This window comes from Tamandua tetradactyla, chromosome 21, assembly GCF_023851605.1.
Source record: "Tamandua tetradactyla isolate mTamTet1 chromosome 21, mTamTet1.pri, whole genome shotgun sequence".
In the NCBI taxonomy this organism is placed as follows: Eukaryota; Metazoa; Chordata; class Mammalia; order Pilosa; family Myrmecophagidae; genus Tamandua; species Tamandua tetradactyla.
The window spans coordinates 56,496,101-56,515,619 of record NC_135347.1 but is presented as its reverse complement, the minus strand read 5'-3'; the positions used below and the strand labels follow the sequence as shown (position 1 = coordinate 56,515,619).

The 19,519-nt window shown below is 40.3% G+C and overlaps 1 pseudogene; it reads left to right on the top strand.

Moving 5' to 3' along the window:
- Positions 1–1,240: 1,240 nt before the first annotated feature.
- Positions 1,241–5,825, top strand: LOC143665224 (pre-mRNA-splicing factor RBM22 pseudogene; annotated as a pseudogene).
- The last annotated feature ends 13,694 nt before the right edge of the window (positions 5,826–19,519 follow it).

The window sequence follows — 19,519 nt, the reverse complement described above, 5'->3', positions numbered from 1 at the left end:
CCATGGCAGTGTATGCTGGTCTCTCCCTTCTCTCCCAGGTATCGTTGCTTCTAGCTTCTGGTTTCAGTGGCTTCTTCTTGTTTCTGTGGTTTCTCTCTGTTTTCCATGTGTCCTTTCTCAGCTTTTCTGGCTTTTCTCTTCTGAGCTTCTCTTGTAAAGGACTCTAATAAAAGGATTAAGATCTACCCTGAATGACTTTGGTCTCATTTTAACTTAAGATCCTACTCACCAAAAGATCCTACTTACAATGGTTCCACATTCACAAGAATGGATTAAATTTAAGAACATGATTGTGTCAGTTTGAAAATATTAGGTGCTCCAGAAAAGCCATGCTATAATTCTAATCCAATCTTGTGGAGGCAACTGTTTCTTTTAATCCTGATTCAATACTGTAGGTTGGAATATTTTGATTAGATTATCTCCCCGAAGATGTGACATGCCCAATTGCCCAATGGGTGACTTCACCCATCCTAAGTGGGTCCTGATTAGTTTACGGGAATCCTTTAAAAGAAGAAACATTTTAGAGACAGTTAGAAACAAGAGAAACAATAGAAGCCTCAGAGCTGACAGAAACTTCACAGCAGAGCTGAAAACAGATGCGGACATGTGGAGAACAGAGACACAGATATTTGGACATGCTTGGAGCCCAGTAGACATTGCCATGAGATGTTAAGTAAGCCAGAACCTGGAGAGAGCCAAGGAGAGCCGAGAGATGAAAGCCAGCCCCAGAGAAGTAAAGTGAGGAACCCCCCACAGGAGCAGAGGCTGAAAGCAATGGAGTCCAGGAGCAAGGGACCAGCAGATGCCAGCCATGTGGGTACATGACAGCTTCAAACCATCACATCATGAAACCTGTTATTCTCTATTACTTGTTTGCTCTTTTCCCACCAACACCACATTACATATGTAGTCAGCTTGTACATTTGCTTCTTCCTCTATTTGGCTCTCAAGATGTGGAGATTACTAACAAGATGACACTAAGGCTGAGAGCCTTACAGAAGACAGTTTAGTGAAAAGCTGTGGGCTATACCATATATAGCTCTCTATATACATAACTTTAAATTGCTACGTTACTGTACTATTATTCCAGGGCTTATTATTGGTGTGTGGTTGAGTAGCAGAGATGCAAATGCTCTGTGTTCGGTTCCACTTGACCTGCCACCAGATTACTGATATCGTATCTGACTAAGGAGTTAAGGAGATTTTGGGAACAAATGTTATTTTCCCTAAAAGGCAGGCTATGGCGGCCAGACTGGAGTTCCACTTGATGGCTCTGGTGAGTAAAACCATAGAGACAGATGAGGAGGAGGATTGGATTGACCAAGAGATCACTAGAAGATGTCTCCTCCACTGTTGAAAAGAGAACAAGGACCTCTTGCTGTGGAGAAGGTACAAAATTTCTCTTAAGACATGTGAGTTCTGATACAGAATTAGCAAAAATGTACTCAAATTCAAGAAATCTTTATTTAATACCTACTATGACCCAGGTACTGTTCTTGGTGCTGGCAATTTCAGTAGTGAATAAAAATGAAGTCACTGGTCTTATGGAACTTCCGTTTTGGTAGGTGGAGATGGGCACCAAACCATCAAATACTTTATTTGGGGCTGGTGATAAGTGCTCCAAAGAATAAAGAAGAGTAGGGTGATAGTGATGGGGCCAGGGCGCTTCTTCTATGAAGAGTGATAAGGTGCTGCTTAAGCATAAGGCTGAAGGAAGAGAGGGAGCATCCCATGCCAGTATCTTGGGGAAGGAGCATTCTAGGAAAAGGAATCAGCAAGCACAAGGGTTTTGGGATTTAAGAACCTTGGTGTATTTGAAAGCAACAAAAAACTGAGCATGACCCAAGTGGATGAGGCAAGGCAGAGATTAGCAGGAGAGTAGTAGTGGAGGTAACAGGAAGACAGGAAGTGTAAGATCTTTTAAAACAATGTAAAAACTTTGGTTTTTACTCTGCCTGAGTTGGGAAGCCACTGTGGGGTTTGGGGCTAAGGGGTATGTTTTAGACAGATTACTTTCATTGCTGTGATAGAAATAGATAGTGGGGGAAGGAACAGTGAAGGAGAGAGATCAGTTAGGAGGATAATGTAATAATAATCCAGGTAAGAAATGATGGTGGCTCGTGGTGCTGGAAAGGATGAGAACTGGTTCAATTATAGATAGATTTTGAAGGTAAGAGAGCCAAGAGTTGGTAACTCATTGATAGACTGTGGGGTACATGAGAAGAGGAGGCAAGAATAATATGGCAGAAACTGTTAGATGTAGGCCCAACATTCATTCTTAGTTTTTCTTTACGATTAAACGCTGATATTGTTGGGGATAGCAATTCAAAGTTAAAAATCACTCCTTAAAGATAGGAGAGGCTGAGCTAGAAAGCCACTCCTGCCTTCAGACGTCTCTGGGAGACAAAACCTGTATCAGGCAGAATTGGGAGGATGTGGACTTCTGCATACTGTGCCAGATATGTCTTGGAGGAAACCTGTTTTTATGAATGACCAAAGAAAAGTATGGGGAGGAATGCAAAATCTGTGTCAGGCCATTCACAGTGCTTCGCTCATGCCCCAGGGTTCACGTGCATTTCAGAAAGACCGGAGTATGCCAAGCCTGCAGCACATTGAAGAATGTCTGCCAGACCTGACTCTTGGACCTAGAATATGGCCTGCCCATCCAGGTTCGTGATGCGGGATTGTTTTTTGAGGATGACATGCCTAAGTCTACATGTCATCATGTTCTACATGCAGAAAATGGAAAGAGAGCTTTCTAACTTTGATGAAACACAGCCAGTTGGTATGCTGGGGAAAGCCATATCCTCCAGTAACATGTTGCTCAAACTGGCCCAGGCCATACCCTAGTATAAACAGAATCGACCCCACATTTGGCCCTTCTGGGTGGAAAAAGAATGTAAGCCAGGAGAGGAGTATCATACAGGCATGAGAAGCCTACAGATCCAGATGACCCTCTTGTTGATCAGAATATCAAAGAGGCTGACTTCCGGAGAAGATGGCGGCTTAGTAAGTTGCGCGCATCTTAGTTCCTCCTCCAGAACAACTACTAAATAACTAGAAACAGTACAGAACAGCTCCCGGAGCCACGACAGAGACCAGACACACAGTGTACCCCAGTCTGGAACGGCTGGACTGGCTACGAGACTCTGCTGCGGTGAGGTCCCTGAGCGGTGCGTGCTTCCCCGGGCCGCGGTGACTGGCGGCCGGCCCCCCTCCCTCCCTCCTTCCTGGTCTGGCTGAGAGACTCGGATTGGCAGTTTCCCAAGCCGTGGTGGCCGGCGGCCGGAGCCCCTCCCACACATGCGGCTTCCCGGGCCAGCTGGGAGCCTAGGATCGGCAGTTCCCCAAGCGGCCGGCGCCCCTCCCCCACAGGCGACTTCCCGGAGGGAAAGGAAAGAGTCTCCAACAGTAGTAGAGACTGAGTTCAACCTAACACCAATAGTGGCATTAATGAACAACTTCTGACTATTAAAAATAGGCCCTCAGCTCAGGCAAAACTGATCAAGGTGGAAGTCACCTATTGGGCTAACTGAAAAAGAGGAAAGGGGGTGAAACAGAGCCTTCTGTGGCTGTTTCTGTGGAAGCTTGGTTGCTTCTAGGCTCAGTGCTGGGATTACACAGGTTGCGACTGCTCCAAACGCAGAGGCGGGCTGCTTTCAGGGCTCTCTACCACCTGAACCTTCCCCGCAGGAGGGGTAAAATGCAACTCAGGTGGAATCCCTCTCTCAAGGAATTCAGATCCCAGGACTTCACAATTTGAAGTCATTAAAACCAACCTACAACCTTTCCTCTGTCTCCACCACACACCCAGCAGCGAGAGTCTTCCAAAGTTAAAGGAGCCACAACATCTTTTGCTGGTGGGACCCACAGACAGACAAGCACCACATACTGGGCAGGATAAGAAAAACAGAGCCCAGAGACTTCACAGGAAAGTCTTTCAACCTGCTGGGTCCCACACTCAGGGAAATCCGATTAAATGCCCAGACACCAGCAAAAAATAACAAATCACACCAGGAAAATTGAAGATATGGCCCAGTCAAAGGAACAAACCAATAGCTCAAATGAGATACAGGAGCTGAGACAACTAATTCTGAATATACGAACAGAAATGGAAAACCTCTTCAAAAACCAAATCAATAAATTGAGGGAGGACATGAAGAAGACATGGGCTGAACAAAAAGAAGAAATAGAAAGTCTGAGAAAACAAATCACAGAACTTGTGGGAATGAAAGACACAGTAGAAGAGATGAAAAAAACAATGGAAACCTACAATGGTAGATTTCAAGAGACAGAGGCTAGAATTAGTGAACTGGAGGATGGAACATCTGAAATCCAAAAAGAAACAGAAACTATAGGGAAAAGAATGGAAAAATTTGAGCAGGGGCTCAGGGAATTGAATGATAATATGAAGCACACAAATATACGCGTTGTGGGTGTCCCAGAAGGAGAGGAGAAGGGAAAAGGAGGAAAAAAACTAATGGAAGAAATTATCACTGAAAATTTCCCAACTCTTATGAAAGGCCTAAAATTACAGATCCAAGAAGTGCAGTGCACCCCAAAGAGAATAGATCCAAATAGGCGTTCTCCAAGACACTTACTAGTCAGAATGTCAGAGGTCAAAGAGAAAGAGAGGATCTTGAAAGCAGCAAGAGAAAAACAATCCATCACATACAAGGGAAACCCAATAAGACTATGTGTAGATTTCTCAGCAGAAACCGTGGAAGCAAGAAGACAGTGGGAAGATATATTTAAATTACTAAAAGAGAAAAACTGCCAACCAAGACTTCTATATCCAGCAAAATTGTCCTTCAAAAATGAGGGAGAAATTAAAACATTTCCAGACAAAAAGTCACTGAGAGAATTCATGACCAAGAGACCAGCTCTGCAAGAAATACTAAAGGGAGCACTAGAGTCAGATACGAAAAGACAGAAGAGAGAGGTATGGTATGGAGAAGAGCATAGAAAGAAGGAAAATCAGATATGATATATATAATACAAAAGGCAAAATGGTAGAGGAAAGTATTACCCAAACAGTAATAATACTCAATGTTAATGGACTGAATTCCCCAATCAAAAGACATAGACTGGCAGAATGGATTAAAAAACAGGATCCTTCTATATGCTGTCTACAGGAAACACATCTTAGACCCAAAGATAAACATAGGTTGAAAGTGAAAGGTTGGGAAAAAGATATTTCATGCAAATAACAACCAGAAAAGAGCAGGAGTAGCTATACCAATATCCAACAAATTAGACTTCAAATGTAAAGAATATCAAAGAGGGATATTACGGAATCAATGACCCTGTGGCAGATAAACTTCTAGTATGGGCTTCAGCAATGCCTCACTTGGATCCACTAGAGGACAAGGCCATCCCCACACTGTCTCTAAGAAACCTTTTGCGCCTGTTTGGGGAGATTCAGACGATAACTGTTATGCAGAGACAGCAATGTGCTTTCATCCAGTTGTCACAAGGCAAGCTGCAGATGTGCCAAAAAATCTTTTGATAAGTTGATTGTCAATGGCCACAGGCTCAACGTGAAATGGGGAAGATCCCAAGAAGCCAGAGGAAAAGAAAAAGAGAAAGATGGAACTACAGACTCTGGAATCAAGCTAGAGCCTGTTCCAGGGCTGCCAGGAGCTCTTCCTCCTCCTGCAGCAACAGAAGGAGCCTCTGCCAACTTCAACCTATCCCACATGGTCCTCCACCCATGATGAACATTGTCCTGCCACCACCCTCTGGTATATCCAGGACCAATCCACTATCCTTCTCAGGATTCTCAGAGGATGGGAGCTCATGCTGGGAAACACAGCAGCCCCTAGCACATTATCATTGCCCTTGGGCTCTATGGAAGAAAGGGTGCTTAAAAATCCCGGTAAATGAATCCTGGAATAAATATATTTTCTCTTCCTCTTTAGTTTCCGTGGTAGCTGAATGTGTTCTGATGTGGGCAGAGAACTACAGCTGTACTTTCCTACATGTGTTCAAAGAACTAAGGGAACTCAAATAAGCTGCCTTTAACACATCTCATTACTACTGTAGCATTACTAGTTAAACCTAATGCCTGCTCCCCTTTTCTATATGGGGGACAAATGACTGAAGGAATTGGAATGTCCAATAGGGTTACCATCCTAATTATATGTTCAGCTTTGTATTTTTATTTTGGAAAAAATTGACCTGTGGTTAAAAAAAACTTTTGACAACTTTTATGTCCACTGGGTATTTTCCTTTTTTTTATTTTTTATTTTTTTATTTTTATTTTTTTATTAATTAAAAAAAGAATTAACAAAACAATTAGAAATCATTCCAATCTACATGTACAATCAGTAATTCTTAATAACATCACATAGTTGCATATTCATCATTTCTTAGTACATTTGCATCGATTTAGAAAAAGAAATAAAAAGACAACAGAATAAGAATTAAAACAATAATAGAAAGAAAAAAAAACAAAAACAAAAAACCTATACCTCACATGCAGCTTCATTCAGTGTTTTAACATAATTGCATTACAATTGGGTAGTATTGTGCTGTCCATTTCTGAGTTTTTATATCCAGTCCCGTTGTACAGTCTGTATCCCTTCATCTCCAATTATCCCTTCTCTTTTTTTTTTTTTTTTAATTAACGGAAAAAAAGAAATTAACCCAACATTTAGAGATCATACCATTCTACACATGCAATCATTAATTCTTAACATCATCACATAGATGCATGATCATCATTTCTTAGTACATTTGCATTGGTTTAGAAGAACTAGCAACATAATCGAAAAAGATATAGAATGTTAATATAGAGAAAAAAATAAAAGTAATAATAGTAAAATCAAAACAAAACAAAACAAAACAAAACAAAAACCTATAGCTCAGATGCAGCTTCATTCAGTGTTTTAACATGATTACTTTACAATTAGGTATTATTGTGCTGTCCATTTTTGAGTTTTTGTATCTAGTCCTGTTGCACAGTCTGTATCCCTTCAGCTTCAATTACCCATTGTCTTACCCTGTTTCTAACTCCTGCTGAACTCTGTTACCAATGACATATTTCAAGTTTATTCTCGAATGACCGTTCACATCAGTGGGACCATACAGTATTTGTCCTTTAGTTTTTGGCTGGATTCACTCAGCATAATATTCTCTAGGTCCATCCATGTTATTACATGGTTCATAAGTTTATCTTGTCTTAAAGCTGCATAATATTCCATCGTATGTATATACCACAGTTTGTTTAGCCACTCTTCTGTTGATGGAGATTTTGGCTGTTTCCATCTCTTTGCAATTGTAAATAATGCTGCTATAAACATTGGTGTGCAAATGTCCGTTTGTGTCTTTGCCCTTAAGTCCTTTGAGTAGATACCTAGCAATGGTATTGCTGGGTCGTATGGCAATTCTATATTCAGCTTTTTGAGGAACCGCCAAACTGCCTTCCACAGTGGTTGCACCCTTTGACATTCCCACCAACAGTGGATAAGTGTGCCTCTTTCTCCGCATCCTCTCCAGCACTTGTCATTTTCTGTTTTGTTGATAATGGCCATTCTGGTGGGTGTGAGATGATATCTCATTGTGGTTTTGATTTGCATTTCTCTAATGGCCAGGGACATTGAGCATCTCTTCATGTGCCTCTTGGCCATCCGTATTTCCTCTTCTGAGAGGTGTCTGTTCAAGTCTTTTTCCCATTTTGTAATTGGGTTGGCTGTCTTTTTGTTGTTGAGATGAACAATCTCTTTATAAATTCTGGATACTAGACCTTTATCTGATATATCATTTCCAAATATTGTCTCCCATTGTGAAGGCTGTCTTTCTACTTTCTTGATGAAGTTCTTTGATGCACAAAAGTGTTTAATTTTGAGGAGTTCCCATTTATTTATTTCCTTCTTCAGTGCTCTTGCTTTAGGTTTAAGGTCCATTAAACCGCCTCCAGTTGTAAGATCCATAAGATATCTCCCAACATTTTCCTCTAACTGTTTTATGGTCTTAGACCTAATGTTTAGATCTTTGATCCATTTTGAGTTAACTTTTGTATAGGGTGTGAGAGATGGGTCTTCTTTCATTCTTTTGCATATGGATATCCAGTTCTCTAGGCACCATTTATTGAAGAGACTGCTCTGTCCCAGGTGAGTTGGCTTGACTGCCTTATCAAAGATCAAATGTCCATAGATGAGAGGGTCTATATCTGACCACTCTATTCGATTCCATTGGTCGATATATCTATCTTTATGCCAATACCATGCTGTTTTGACCACTGTGGCTTCATAATATGCCTTAAAGTCAGGCAGCGCGAGACCTCCAGCTTCGTTTTTTTTCCTCAAGATGTTTTTAGCAATTCGGGGCACCCTGCCCTTCCAGATAAATTTGCTTATTGGTTTTTCTATTTCTGAAAAATAAGTTGTTGGGATTTTGATTGGTATTGCATTGAATCTGTAAATCAATTTAGGTAGGATTGACATCTTAACTATATTTAGTCTTCCAATCCATGAACACGGTATGCCCTTCCATCTATTTAGGTCTTCTGTGATTTCTTTTAGCAGTTTTTTGTAGTTTTCTTTATATAGGTTTTTTGTCTCTTTAGTTAAATTTATTCCTAGGTATTTTATTCTTTTAGTTGCAATTGTAAATGGGATTCGTTTCTTGATTTCCCCCTCAGCTTGTTCATTACTAGTGTATAGAAATGCTACAGATTTTTGAATGTTGATCTTGTAACCTGCTACTTTGCTGTACTCATTTATTAGCTCTAGTAGTTTTGTTGTGGATTTTTCCGGGTTTTCGACGTATAGTATCATATCGTCTGCAAACAGTGATAGTTTTACTTCTTCCTTTCCAATTTTGATGCCTTGTATTTCTTTTTCTTGTCTAATTGCTCTGGCTAGAACCTCCAACACAATGTTGAATAATAGTGGTGATAGTGGACATCCTTGTCTTGTTCCTGATCTTAGGGGGAAAGTTTTCAATTTTTCCCCATTGAGGATGATATTAGCTGTGGGTTTTTCATATATTCCCTCTATCATTTTAAGGAAGTTCCCTTGTATTCCTATCTTTTGAAGTGTTTTCAACAGGAAAGGATGTTGAATCTTGTCGAATGCCTTCTCTGCATCAATTGAGATGATCATGTGATTTTTCTGCTTTGATTTGTTGATATGGTGTATTACATTAATTGATTTTCTTATGTCGAACCATCCTTGCATACCTGGGATGAATCCTACTTGGTCATGATGTATAATTCTTTTAATGTGTTGTTGGATACGATTTGCTAGAATTTTATTGAGGATTTTTGCATCTGTATTCATTAGAGAGATTGGTCTGTAGTTTTCTTTTTTTGTAATATCTTTGCCTGGTTTTGGTATGAGGGTGATGTTGGCTTCATAGAATGAATTAGGTAGTTTTCCCTCCACTTCGATTTTTTTGAAGAGTTTGAAGAGAATTGGTACTAATTCTTTCTGGAACGTTTGGTAGAATTCACATGTGAAGCCATCTGGTCCTGGACTTTTCTTTTTAGGAAGCTTTTGAATGACTAATTCAATTTCTTTACTTGTGATTGGTTTGTTGAGGTCATCTATGTCTTCTTGAGTCAAAGTTGGTTGTTCATGTCTTTCCAGGAACCCGTCCATTTCCTCTAAATTGTTGTATTTATTAGCGTAAAGTTGTTCATAGTATCCTGTTATTACCTCCTTTATTTCTGTGAGGTCAGTAGTTATGTCTCCTCTTCCATTTCTGATCTTATTTATTTGCATCCTCTCTCTTCTTCTTTTTGTCAATCTTGCTAAGGGCCCATCAATCTTATTGATTTTCTCATAGAACCAACTTCTGGCCTTATTGATTTTCTCTATTGTTTTCATGTTTTCAATTTCATTTATTTCTGCTCTAATCTTTGTTATTTCTTTCCTTTTGCTTGCTTTGGGGTTAGCTTGCTGTTCTTTCTCCAGTTCTTCCAAATGGATAGTTAATTCCTGAATTTTTGCCTTTTCTTCTTTTCTGATATAGGCATTTAGAGCAATAAATTTCCCTCTTAGCACTGCCTTTGCTGCGTCCCATAAGTTTTGATATGTTGTGTTTTCATTTTCATTCGCCTCGAGGTATTTGCTAATTTCTCTTGCAATTTCTTCTTTGACCCAGTCATTGTTTAGGAGTGTGTTGTTGAGCCTCCACGTATTTGTGAATTTTCTGGCACTCTGCCTATTATTGATTTCCAACATCATTCCTTTATGGTCCGAGAAAGTGTTGTGTAAGATTCCAATCTTTTTAAATTTGTTAAGACTTGCTTTGTGACCCAGCATATGGTCTATCTTTGAGAATGATCCATGAGCACTTGAGAAAAAGGTGTATCCTGCTGTTGTGGGATGTAATGTCCTATAAATGTCTATTAAGTCTAGTTCATTTATAGTAATATTCAGATTCTCTATTTCTTTGTTGATCCTCTGTCTAGATGTTCTGTCCCTTGATGAGAGTGGTGAGTTGAAGTCTCCAACTATTATGGTATATGAGTCTATTTCCCTTTTCAGTGTTTGCAGTATATTCCTCACGTATTTTGGGGCATTCTGATTCGGTGCGTAAATATTTATGATTGTTATGTCTTCTTGTTTAATTGTTCCTTTTATTAGTATATAGTGTCCTTCTTTGTCTCTTTTAACTGTTTTACATTTGAAGTCTAATTTGTTGGATATTAGTATAGCCACTCCTGCTCTTTTCTGGTTGTTATTTGCATGAAATATCTTTTCCCAACCTTTCACTTTCAACCTATGTTTATCTTTGGGTCTAAGATGTGTTTCCTGTAGACAGCATATCGAAGGATCCTGTTTTTTAATCCATTCTGCCAATCTATGTCTTTTGATTGGGGAATTCAGTCCATTGACATTTAGTGTTATTACTGTTTGGATAATATTTTCCTCTAACATTTTGCCTTTTGTATTATATATATCATATCTGATTTTCCTTCTTTCTACACTCTTTTCCATAGCTCTCTCTTCTGTCTTTTTGTATCTGACTCTAGTGCTCCCTTTAGTATTTCTTGCAGAGCTGGTCTCTTGGTCACAAATTCTTTCAGTGACTTTTTGTCTGAGAATGTTTTAATTTCTCCCTCATTTTTGAAGGATAATTTTGCTGGATATAGGAGTCTTGGTTGGCAGTTTTTCTCTTTTAGTATTTTAAATATATCATCCCACTCTCTTCTAGCTTCCATGGTTTCTGCTGAGAAATCTACACAAAGTCTTATTGGGTTTCCCTTGTATGTAATGGATTGTTTTTCTCTTGCTGCTTTCAAGATCTTCTCTTTCTCTTTGACCTCTGACATTCTAACTAGTAAGTGTCTTGGAGAACGCCTATTTGGGTCTAATCTCTTTGGGGTGCGCTGCACTTCTTGGATCTGTAATTTTAGGTCTTTCATAAGAGTTGGGAAATTTTCAGTGATAATTTCTTCCATTAGTTTTTCTCCTCCTTTTCCCTTCTCTTCTCCTTCTGGGACACCCACAATACGTATATTTGTGCGGTTCATATTGTCCTTGAGTTCCCTGATACCCTGTTCAAATTTTTCCATTCTTTTCCCTATAGTTTCTGTTTCTTTTTGGAATTCAGATGTTCCATCCTCCAAATCACTAATTCTATCTTCTGTCTCTTTAAATCTATCATTGTAGCTATCCATTATTTTTTTTATGTTTGCTACTTTATCCTTCACTTCCATAAGTTCTGCGATTTGTTTTTTCAGTTTTTCTATTTCTTCTTTATGTTCAGCCCATGTCCTCTTCATGTCCTCCCTCAATTTATCGATTTCAATTTTGAAGAGGTTTTCCATTTCTGTTCGTATATTCAGCATTAGTTGTCTCAGCTCTTGTGTCTCATTTGAGCTATTGGTTTGTTCCTTTGACTGAGCCATATTCTCAATCTTTTGAGCGTGGACAGTTATCTTCTGCTGCTGGCGTCTGGGCATTTATTCAGATTTCTCTTGGTGTTGGACCCAGCAAGGTTGTAATATTTTTCTGTGAAATCTCTGGGTTCTGTTTTTCTTATCCTGCCCAGTAGGTGGCGCTCGTGGCACACGTTTGTCTGCGGGTCCCACCAGTAAAAGGTGCTGTGGGACCTTAAACTTTGGAAAACTCTCGCCGTCCTGGGGGTTCGCTAGCCGAAGCGGCTTGAGCCGGCCGGGGTCCGAACGCAGGGAGGGTTGCTGGTCGCCGCAGCCAGGGAAAGAGCCCGTCCGAATTTCCTAGTCGGCCCTGGGCAACAAGCGTGGTGGGAGGGCGCCAGCGGCAGCAGCCCGCCCGGGAGAGTGCACGTTCCCCGGGAGTCACGGGTTTGGAAGGGGCCTCCCCCACCCGTCACCGTTCTCCGCGGCCTGGGGGTTTCCGATCCAATTCTCTCAGTTGGTCCGGGGGCTGCGCGTGGTGTGGGCGCCAGCCGCCTTGGTTTCAGGGGACTGCCTCTCCCAGCCGGCCCGGGAAGGGGAAAGGGAGTAACTCCGGCCGCTTGCCACCCCGCCCGGTAAGGCCCGCGTGCCTCGGCGATCTCACCCGAGCTGCTTCTCTCAGCCAGCCAGCCGTTCCAGGATGGGGTACGCTGTCTTTTTTATCTCTGTTGTGGCTTTGGGCGCTTTCTGTATCGTTTCTACTCCCCTAGTAGGTGTCCTGGAGAAGAAACTAAGATCCGCGCGTCTTACTAAGCCGCCATCTTCCAGGAAGTCCCGGTATTTTCCTTTTTATCATCTTAGAAAATAGATGACTAATTCTAATTGTTGTAGTGGCATGAGTGTCATTGAACTCTTCTGAAGTCGCACTCTCAGAAGGACAAATAGAAACCAGCACCCAGCACAGCCTAGTTCTTTTTCCCCCTCATTTCTTACGAAAGGAATCTGTCTTATATTTTGTTTCTCTGGGGCACTAAAAAGACAAAAATTACTTTTTATTTCTGCTAATCAGATGGAAACACAAATTCTATCAAGCTGTACATCATTGTGTAAGCTTGGTGTCTGAAAATATTTTAAAGAACTTCCTGTGAAACACTTTAACAAACTGCAACAGAAAGTGGTAGAAAGTGTTTGAATAGAAGACGTGGATCTTACATCCAGAACTCTGATCTCTCCCGTTCACTTTGGTGTGTCTTCAGCATCTCATTTTAATTCTTTGCTCCTGGGCAGGGGGTTATCTGTTGGTCTTAGAATGTTTGGATATAACAGAACTATAGATGTTAAAGAAATGTGGTGTTGTGTTGCGCTGTGTTTTATTTCTCAATGATTAAAAAATGGGTCAATTTTCAAAAAAAAAAAAGAGAGAGAGGAGGGGCCATGCATACGTAAGCAGAGGACAAATGGTGGGGCTTCTGGGAAGGTTCCTTAAAAGGCAATAATGTCAATTGGCGTCCTTGTTTGCTTTTTTGCCTCTTCCTCATTTTTGCCACATTCTTGGTATATAACCATCCTGCTGTCATGAGAGAAAGGCCAAAAGAAATGCAGAGACTTTAGCTCTGATATTCTTAAGCCACTAAAAAAGATTCTAGAGTCCGTCTACTCACGGACTTGTTTTTGTAATGCTTGTAATTGTGAAAGCCACAGTGTTTTTCAGGTGTCTCAGTCTCAACTGAACTGAATTCTTTTTTTTTTAATTAATTAAAAAAAATTAACAACAAACAAAACATTAAGATATCATTCCATTCTACATATACAATCAGTAATTCTTAATATCATCACATAGTTGCATATTCATCATTTCTTAGAACATTTGCATCATTTAGAAAAAGAAATAAAAAGACAACAGAAAAAGAAATAAAACGATAATAGTGAAAAAAAAGTTATACATACCATACCCCTTACCCCTCGCTTTCATTTACCACTAGCATTTCAAACTAAATTTATTTTAACGTTTGTTCCCCCTATTATTTATTTTTATTCCATATGTTCTTCTCGTCTGTTGACAAGGTAGATAAAAGGAGCATTAGACACAAGGTTTTCACAATCACACAGTCACATTGTGAAAGCTATATCATTATACAATCATCATCAAGAAACATGGCTACTGGAACACAGCTCTACATTTTCAGGCAGTTCCCTCCAGCCTCTCCACTACATCTTGAACAACAAGGTGATATCTACTTAATGCGTAAGAATAACCTCCAGGATAACCTCTCGATTCTGTTTGGAATCTCTCAGCTATTGACACTTTGTCTCATTTCACTCTTCCCCCTTTTGGTTGAGAAGGTTCTCTCAATCCCTTGATGTTAATTCTCAGCTCATTCTAGGGTTTTTCTCAGTCCCTTGATGCTGAGTCTCAGCTCATTCCGGGATCTCTGTCCCACATTGCCAGGAAGGTCCACACTCCTGGGAGTCATGTCCCACGCAGAGAGGGGGAGGGTGGTGAGACTGTTCGTCATGTTGGCTGGAGAGAGAGGCCACATCTGAGAAACAAAAGAGGCTCTCTTCGGGGTGACTCTTAGGCCTAAATTTTAAGTAGACTTGACCTATCTTTGTGGGGTTAAGTTTCATATGAACAAACCCCAAGCCTGGGGGCTCAGCCTATAGCTTTGGTTGTCCACACTGCTTGTGAGGATATCAAGAATTCTACTTGGGGAAGTTGAATTTCTGCCTGTTCTCACAATTCCCCGAAGGGGGCTTGCAAATACTTTTCCACTCACTGATCAAATCACTCTGGGATTCATCGGGGCATCACTCTGGACAAACCAACAAAATCTCATGTCCTACCTGAGATTCCAAATGCTTATGATGTTCAATCAAACTATCTACATAAGTTATATTAGGAAATGCTCTAGTCAAAATATAATTTTTTTTTATTTCTGTCCCCAGCCCTCCTCCCTCTATCATTCTCACATGCAGCTTCATTCAGTGTTTTAACATAATTATATTACAGTTAGGTAGTATTGTGCTGTCCCTTTCTGAGTTTTTGTATCCAGTCCTGTTGCACAGTCTGTATTCCTTCAGCTCCAATTACCCAATATCTTACCCTATTTCTATCTCCTGATGTTCTCTGTTACAAACAAAATATTCCAAGTTTATTCATTAATGTCAGTTCATATCAATGAGACCATACAGTATTTGTCCTTTGGTTTTTGGCTAGTCTCACTCAGCATAATGTTCTCAAAATATAAATTTTGTAACAAATAAACATTTTTTGCTTTAGTCTCACACATAAGGTGACATGTTAAAATATTAATTACCATCTATTTTCAGCACCCTGCAATAATGACATTCCTTTATTCTTCCTCATACAAAAACATTTTTTAAATTTTGAACTGAATTCTTAACTAATAGAGATGACTTCAAAATTTTTGCCTCAAAAGATGGGCATAAGGCAACTCTTTCCTAACGGGGCAAATTGGAAGAGAAGTGAGTTTGGGAGGGGATTCAAAGGTCTGATTTTGGACATATTGATGTGTCCATGAGACATTCACATAGAGATATCCATTGGCCAGTTGGCCATACAGTATGGAGCTGAAGGGCTAGGAAGAAGCATGGGCGTCAACAGTGCTCATTCTGCTATGTGGGCACACGCACCTTCTCTGCCAGAGTCGGCTGGCTGGTGGCTACTACAGGTGTGTCCCCTCACTCTACTGTGTCACTGCTGCCGCCATGCCTGGAGGTCTGTTTCTCCGACGCCCAATTTCCACTGTTGACCACATCAGTTTCCAGCACTATGGAGGAGATTCATGGCACTCTCTTCTCCAGCCCTCGGAACCTTACCCCAATGTGCACCATGGAGCTTGGCAGAGCTGCAAGGCTGGTACCAAAATCTGCCAAAAGGAATGTTAAGATGATGGTCCTTTCAGTAGATAGACAAAATTTTTCCAACTCAAGTGGGAAGAGTAGGAGGAGGAATTTGTAAAATACTTTTGCTATAAAGAAAAAAAAGTTTGCAATAAATTTCTATCAAAAGGGGGAGCCACAGAAAAAAAAAAGTGCACCAAAAAGTGGGAGCTCCTACAACAAGTGCCGTATGTTCTTCACATAGTATTTCGGTGCCTCATTCTCTTCTAAAATGTGATATATATAAAAGAGCACACCTTGGGAAGAAAGGAAAGGATGATTTTAAATGTTTTATTATTGAACTGTTCTTGTAGTGGTGGTTATTTTCTGAATTTTGCTTTTGGGGAATTAGCAAATAAAACCCTTTGTTAAGACTGGAAAATAAAAAAAAAACAGTGTACAGATGGAATATAAAGTTATAGGCTGGATCAGATCTTCTAGTGGATTAATAAAGAGAAAACACTAGGCTCAATAACTGAGCCTAGGAGCATTCCAAGGTTTAGGGTTTGGGAAGTTGAGAAGAAAGGAACAGAAGAAACTGGAAATAATGGGTACAGAAGTAGGAGAAGAACCAAGATAGAAATGTCTTGGAGGCCCAGTGAAGAAAGTCATCAGCTGTGACTTCGAAGTTGAGAAGAAGGTATGGATTTGGCCACATGGAGGGTACTATGATCTTGATAAGAGCGATTTTAGCAGAGCAATGGAAAACAAACCTGATTGGAGTGGGTTAAAAAAGAAAGGGAAGAAAAGAAATAGAGACATCAATTATATATCTGGAAGAGGTGGAAAATCTGATATTGCAGGATAAGGCACAACTGCTAGAGTGTCTCCTCATATCCTGGCGAAGTAAGAGGGAATGGGTGTTATGTACGAACAGAATTTGTTGACTGTACAGGAATTTGAAGTCAGAGATGCAAGTAGATGTCATGGTGGAAAAAAATAGAAGTTCTCCTCTGATTGTTTCTACTTTCTCAAGCAATAAGAAGCAAAGTCAGCATTTGAAAGTGAGAAGAAGAAAGGAGATGTTTGAGGATTGAATATCCAAGAAAAGATAAGAAATTATTGTTGAGAAGAATGGAGCAGAGAGCTAATTAGGGAAATGCAGTCAGCACCAGAGGCCACCTGGGGCTAGTGGTCATGGATTTTAAATGAATCTCCTCAGCTGGGTTTGTGTTTTTCTCCATCCACATTTAGTGGACTGGGTAGGGTAGGTGTGGAGAAGGCAAAACCATTTATCTGGGATATGGTTTAGGCAATTGAAGTGCGGTGCAGGAGGGTAATATAAGTCCTTAAACCTTTTCTTTTTTCCCGAAGATTGTCTTGGCTTGGTCCTTTGCATTTCTACGTAAACTGCCTTCATCATTCAAAATAATTCTGAAATTTAGATTGGAATTGCATTGAATCTATAGATCAATTTGGGGAGAATAATATCATTACAATATTGAGTCTTCCAATCTATAAACATGGTATATCCCTTAATTTATTTGGGTCTTCCTTAATTTCTCTCAATTATGTTCTGTGTTGTTGTTGTTGTTGTTTTGTCTAATGTTTTCATTTATCTTTCTTTTTTTTTTTTGCATGGGCAGGCACCGGGACTCGAACCTCAGTCTCTGTATGGCAGGCGAGAACTCTGCCACCAAGCCAATGTCACATTGCCCTTCACTTATCTTTTGTTAGGTAAGTTGATTGCTTTTCTAAAGATATTATTTAGATGAAATAGTATTCCCCAATTTTTAGTAAACATTTAGATGAATTTGGAAATTGTACTCAATCATGTAACAACCACCACTTTCAAGATATAGTATAGTTCCCTCAGCTTAAAAAATGTTCTCATATTCCTTTGCAATTGATACACCTGGTACTTTCTGCATATCCCAGCTCTAGGCAATCACTGATCTGCTTTCTGTCACTGTAGTTCTGATTTTTCTAGACTTTCGTATAAATTATCTTTTGTGTTTGAATTCTTTCACTTAAAATAATAGTTTCTGAGATTCATATATATTGGTGTATGTATTAATATGTCATTCCTTGTTATTGCTGAGTAGATTTGTACTCTGGAATGGAAATATGACCATTTGTTTATGGATATTTGGGTTACTTCTAGTTTAGGCTACTATGAAATACTGCTGTCGTGAACATCAGTGCACAGCAAGTCTTTGAGTGGACTTAGGCTTTTATTTCTCTTGGATAATACCTAGGAGTGGAAGTGTTAGGTGTTTTGTTTTTTTAGAGTAAACAGGCAGAAAATTTATTAGATACGCATGTGAGAACACATGTGGCACTTCTGCAAGAAAAGAAAGATGGAGGGCAAGAGGCAATAGGCAAGGTGGGGGCATTTGCTTTTATAGATTAACTTTACTTACTCCCCTTCCCCTTCCTTGTTTGGGGCTTTCTCTTCCCCTCCCTTCTCTCCAGGGTGGTCCCTGGTGGTAGATAGTACATTGGGGTGGACTGGTTTACTCCACCCTTCTCTGAGGATGACCTACTCAGATGGGGGTCATTTGGCTCCAGGTGGGTTGGCTGCCACAGGGTGTTTCCCAGAAGTGGGTAGCCCCAGGCAGGTTGTCTGTCCAGGACACAGGCCCTCTTGACCTTAGATAACCATCCTTGCTCAAGGGCCCCTTTGTGTTTTTTCTCTCCCTGTTCTAGCCTGCCTCAGATTCCCCCGCAGAGAGTTCTTGGCCCTTAATCTTAAGTACTAGTAAGGGATGAGGGGCTATTTTCTGTAGCTGCTTCCTGCTTGTCAGAGGCTGCAGGTCCTGCCTCATGGGGCGTAGAACTTTCTGTCTATTTAAATTAAGAGGAGAAGAGTCTGGAAGAGCAGCTAGAATGGCTGAAAATCTTTGCATCAGCATTAGTTTGGTGTGAAAGGCTTTTAGTCTGGAAGAAATAATCTTGGTGAGGAGTTTCGAAATGCAAGGGCTGATCTATTGCAAGAGGAGGTTAGAAGTGAACAGGCCTAGGAGACTCATCAGCCAAGAGATACTGGGGGAGGGAAGGTGGAAATGGCCATCTTTTAGGGGTAAGAGTAAACTTTAGCTGGGCAGCTCATTCCTGCTTAACCGGGGAAGAAGAGGGTGCATGTGGCAAGTTGAGGGGTGCAGGAATGCGGTTTAGAAGGGACTCAATTGATCGAGCTGTGACTTTGCCTGCTGCATCAGCCTGGTTATTCCTCCCCGAGATGTATTATTATTTTTTCAATGGCCAGGGCCATGAATTACCGCTAATTTTTTGATGCTAAGAGAAGCCATTTAAGAGATTGAGTAGTTCTTGGTGATGTTTAATTAACAGAAAGTTTTGCTCTTTTTTACACTGCTGTGTGAGTATGCTGGACTAGGAAGGCATAGCTTTTTCCTTTTCTCAGTTTTAATGCTCAGGCGAGGGCAATTAGTTTTGTCTTCCCGAATTAAAGTCCCTGGGGGTAGTAGGGTTTTGGCTTCACTTTAGTTTTTGACTTATTAAATTGTGAGTCCCTATTGCTTAAAAGAATACCAAGAATTCCCCAGGTGGGGAAATTTAACAGTTTTACTTTTTCTTTAGTTCTTCAAGGGAATTTCCATGCATTAGACAGGTTAAATTAGACAATGTGCTATGGAAAATGTACACCTTTTTAATGGCTGCTGTATAGAATCATGCTAACTTTTAGAGTGGGAGAACTTTAACTTTGAGTTTTAGGTGTCACACAGATACTTAAAGTTTTAGGGAATTACTAAGTTATACGAGGAGTGAAACATTTCAGAACTTAGAAGTAACAGTTAAAATTCAGGAGTAACTGTGGCTGCT